This window comes from Lagopus muta, chromosome 30 (assembly GCF_023343835.1).
Source record: "Lagopus muta isolate bLagMut1 chromosome 30, bLagMut1 primary, whole genome shotgun sequence".
Classification (NCBI taxonomy): Eukaryota; Metazoa; Chordata; class Aves; order Galliformes; family Phasianidae; genus Lagopus; species Lagopus muta.
In genome coordinates this window covers 1644919-1649918 of record NC_064462.1, presented here as the reverse complement: position 1 = coordinate 1649918, position 5000 = coordinate 1644919, and positions in this window count along the sequence as shown.

Sequence of the window (5000 nt, the reverse complement as noted above, 5' to 3'; positions counted from 1 at the left end):
GCGACCTCTAGCCGCCCGAGAGGAGCGAGCGAGCCGGTCGGACCGGGGTAGACGGTGCCGCCGCTGCTCAGCCGACACGGCAGCGACCTCTAGCCGCCCGAGCCGAGCGAGCGAGCCGGTCGGACCGGGGTAGACGGTGCCGCCGCTGCCCAGCCGGCACGGCAGCGACCTCTAGCCGCCCGAGCCGAGCGAGCGAGCCGGTCGGACCGGGGTAGACGGTGCCGCCGCTGCCCAGCCGGCACGGCAGCGACCTCTAGCCGCCCGAGAGGAGCGAGCGAGCCGGTCGGACCGGGGTAGACGGTGCCGCCGCTGCCCAGCCGGCACGGCAGCGACCTCTAGCCGCCCGAGCCGAGCGAGCGAGCCGGTCGGACCGGGGTAGACGGTGCCGCCGCTGCCCAGCCGGCACGGCAGCGACCTCTAGCCGCCCGAGAGGAGCGAGCGAGCCGGTCGGACCGGGGTAGACGGTGCCGCCGCTGCCCAGCCGACACGGCAGCGACCTCTAGCCGCCCGAGCCGAGCGAGCGAGCCGGTCGGACCGGGGTAGACGGTGCCGCCGCTGCCCAGCCGACACGGCAGCGACCTCTAGCCGCCCGAGCCGAGCGAGCGAGCCGGTCGGACCGGGGTAGACGGTGCCGCCGCTGCCTAGCCGACTCGGCAGCGACCTCTAGCCGCCCGAGCCGAGCGAGCGAGCCGGTCGGACCGGGGTAGACGGTGCCGCCGCTGCCTAGCCGACTCGGCAGCGACCTCTAGCCGCCCGAGCCGAGCGAGCGAGCCGGTCGGACCGGGGTAGACGGTGCCGCCGCTGCCTAGCCGACTAGGCAGCGACCTCTAGCCGCCCGAGAGGAGCGAGCGAGCCGGTCGGACCGGGGTAGACGGTGCCGCCGCTGCCCAGCCGGCACGGCAGCGACCTCTAGCCGCCCGAGCCGAGCGAGCGAGCCGGTCGGACCGGGGTAGACGGTGCCGCCGCTGCCCAGCCGGCACGGCAGCGACCTCTAGCCGCCCGAGCCGAGCGAGCGAGCCGGTCGGACCGGGGTAGACGGTGCCGCCGCTGCCCAGCCGGCACGGCAGCGACCTCTAGCCGCCCGAGCCGAGCGAGCGAGCCGGTCGGACCGGGGTAGACGGTGCCGCCGCTGCCCAGCCGGCACGGCAGCGACCTCTAGCCGCCCGAGAGGAGCGAGCGAGCCGGTCGGACCGGGGTAGACGGTGCCGCCGCTGCCCAGCCGGCACGGCAGCGACCTCTAGCCGCCCGAGCCGAGCGAGCGAGCCGGTCGGACCGGGGTAGACGGTGCCGCCGCTGCCCGGCCGACTCGGCAGCGACCACCCCGCGGAGTCCGGCCGAGTCACTCGGAGCCGGATAGACCGTGCTCAGTCAGGGCTCCGCCTCGCTGCGACCGGCTCGCGCCGCCCACGCCGTGCGCGGCCCGTCCGGTCCGGCGTACTCCGGCGCGGAGCGAGCGGGTCGGTCGGCGCCCTCCGGGGCCGCCCCACCGGTCCGGCGTACACGCGCCGGCCGGCCCTCGCAGCGGCCTCCGCCGTTCGCCCGAGCCGAGCTTGCGAATCGGTTTCCCCCCCTCCGCCGGGGCCGGCCCGACCGGTCCGGCGTACGTGAGCCGCCGCGCGCAGCGGCGTCCGCCGTTCGCCGCGGCGCGTGGCGGGGTCGGTCGGTCCCGCGTGCCCGTGCGGCCGCCGCCGCCGCCGCCCCGGGGCGATCGTGCCGCTCGTAAACGGGTAGAGCTCTCCGCCGCTCCCGTACCGCGACGGGAGCGACCCGTAGGCGCCTCCGCCTGCGGTCCGCGCCGCTCGGAGCCGGGTGGACGTTGCCGGCGCGCCGTGCGGTGCCGTGCCGCGCCGCGCCGCGCCGCGCTGCCCGGCAGCCGCCTCTCCACGCCGCCGCGGACCGGCCGAGCCGCTCGGAGTCGGGCAGACGGCGCGCAGTCCGGCCGCAGCCGCGGAGCGACCGGGCGGGTCGGCGCTCGCCGGGGCCGGGCCGCCCTTCCGTCGTACCCGAGCCGCCGCCGCCGCCGCCGCCGCCGCCGCCGCCTCGGAGCGACCGAGCCGGTCGGTCGGTCGGTGCAGGGCGGACCCGGCCCGTTCCGGGCGTAGTCCGGCTCCGCGGCTCGGCGGCAGGCGCGACTGACCGAGGCGGCTGCGAGGGGCGTCCGGCCGCGGCCCGGGGACCGGCGGAGGCCCGTTCCCGTTCGCCTCGCGTGCGTTCGTTTGCCTGTCCGTTCCTTTATTTTTTTTCACCGGCTTGTGTTTGTGTGCGCGTTCGCTTGTGTGACACTTTTCGTTGCGTTTCCTTTTCGCTCGGTGGCCCGGTAACTCTTCGCGTCGGGTGTTTCGACTCGGGTATTTGAAACCCAACCCGCCCGCGGCTTGCAGGCTGGGGGGGGGGGGGGTGACGGGTTGGGTTGGGTCGGGTCGGTTGTGGAGGGGGGGGGGGGGGGGGGCCGCTTTTCCCCTCGCCGTTGTGTTGGGCACGCGCACCCGACTCCCCCCCGACTCCCCCCCGCCCCCCCTTCCCCCCCGGGGACCCGCGAACGCGGCCTCTCGAGGAAGCGCGCAGGCGCCGGCGGGTCCCCGCCCACGCGGAGCCGAGCGGGCGGGAAAGCGCGGCGGGCTCGCGAGAGGACGGCCGCTCGCGTCGGCGCGGGGAGGAGAAGTAACGGCGGGGAGACGGCGGCAGAGGTAGGCCGGCGGGGAACGGCCTCGTCCGTCCCGGGGCTGGGTACGGGTGGGTGGGTGTGCGTGTCTGGGATTCGTTCGTTCGACTCGTCCGGGTGCCGGGCTCGCCCCGAGCCTCTCTCCGGACCCCCCCCCCCCCCCCCCCCCCCCACTCAACTGAAGACCCCCACCCCTCCCAAAGGGGAAAAAAAAAAAAAAAAAAAAAAAAAAAGAGAGAAAGAAACGGAAAGAAAAGAAGGCGCGTGCGGGGCTGGGGTCAGCGGGGACCGGCCGAAGCCATCGGGTCCGGCCCGCCGGAGGGCAGGGGGAGAGAAAATTCGAAAGAACAAAAAAAGGCGGGAAAGACGAACAAAGCCGGGCCGATCGGGCGGGGCGGAGCCGGGGGGGGGGGGGGGGGGGTGGAGGTTGCGGGGGGGGGGGGGGGGGGGGATGGGGGGGGCGCCGCACGCCGAGCCTCGGCGTTGGCCGCCGTCCGGCCGAGCCATCGGGTCCGCCCCCCCCGCCTCTCCCCTCGGGAGTCGGGTGGGTGGTGGGGGACGGGCAGGGACGGCGGGAAAAGAAAGGAAAGGCGGGAAAGGAAACGAGTAACGGAAAACCCCAATCCCGCAGCGGTCTCGGCCGACGTCCCCCAGGAAGAAAAGAAGGAAACGGACGACGAGCCAGCAAACGAGCGCTCGCACGGACGTCGGACGGTCGGGCAGCGGCTTGGAGAAGAAAGTAAGAGGGGCCCTGGTGGGGGGGGGGGGGGTTTTGAGAGCAGGGTGGAAAAAACCCGGAATAACACGTACGGGTGCTGCAGGCGGATTGACCGAGCAAATACGTCAGCGAAGAAACAGAAAGACATTCGAAAGCGCGTTAGAAAAACGTATAAAAATTAGGAAGTTCTTAAAAACGAAAAAGCAGGGAGCGGGGGAAAAAGGAAGGAAAAGAAGGAGAACGCCGAACGTTAAAAAAAAAAAAAAACTAGGGAAAAAAAAAATCAGTCGAGACGAAATCACGCGTGGCGTGCTCGGTGGGGGGGGGACGGGGGACGGTAGGGAGAGGGGCCGCGGGTGGAGGGGGGGGGGGGGGTTGTCTCGGACGGGCAGCCGCCAGCTCTGCCCGCCACCCCGTGGCGACCACCCGCGCCCGCAAGCGAGCGAGCGGACGGGTAGGTGGAAAGCTATCGGGATGAGACGGACAAAGGAGTAGGGCCAAGCGAAAAGAGAGAGGGGATCTAGGAAAAACAAAACCAAAAAAGGAGAGAGAGAGCGAGCCCGTAGAAAACCAGGCGTAAAGAGCGGGAATCAGAAAAACGCGTCACGGCGTAAAAGGCCGGGGTTGGGGTGAAGCTCGGGGGCGGTGGGGGGCGGGGGGTGGGAACAGGAGGAGGAGGAGGAGGAGGAGGAGGAGGAGGCTCTGGCGGCACGGCGCAACCCCCGTCCCCCTCGCGCCAGCGAGCGAGGAAATGGACGCGCGAGGAGAGGTTTTATTTGAACAGACAAACGGGAAGAGAAAGTAATGAGACTTTTTTAAAAAGCGAGGGAAGCGAAGACTAGAAAGCCAAAAATAGAAAGGAATTAATTAGGAGGAAAAAAAAAAAAAAAAAGCAGAAATCCGTTTGCGAGGAGCACCTGCCTGGGAAGAGGGGTCAGGAGGGTCAGGGGTCGAGGCCGGGGGGTGCGCGGGGAGGGGGGTTGCGTGCGCGCGAGCGTGAGCAGGGCGGGTGGGGGGGGGAGGGTAAGGAAGGGCTCAGGCGCCGGCCGGCAGCTGTAGCCCAGCAACCCCGGCACGACCCGCCGCGCCTGGCGAGGGCCTGCCGGGCCCGAGCAGGATCAAGGAGCGGGCGAACCGACGGGCGGAGAAACGCGTGGAGAGGGAAGGGACGGGAATGAAAAAGAAAGAAGCCAGAAGACGGCCTGGCGAGGGGAATCCGGGAGAGGGAGGGAGGGTCGGGGGTCGAGGCTGCGGGGGGACGGCCTGCGCGCGCGCGCGAGCGAGCGAGCGAGGGAGGGAGGGAGGGAGGGAGGGAGCGAAGGAATCGAGGAGCGAAAAGAAAAGCGACCGTGGGAAAGACGCGTCCTTTGTTTGTCGTTTGTTTATTTATCTGTCCGTCCGTCTGTCCGTCCGTCCGTCCGTCCGTCCGTCCGTCCGTCCGTCCGTCCGCCTTTGAACGAGCGAGCGGCAGCTTCAAAAAGCGAGGAGAACACGGCTTTGAAGAACCCGGGACGGAGAGTCACGACGGCACGGTCGCGCCAGGTGAGTCCGGGAGGTGACGGAGGGTGGGGGGGGGCGGAGGGTGCGCCCCATCGGCCTGCCTCCCCCCGCAACCCCGTG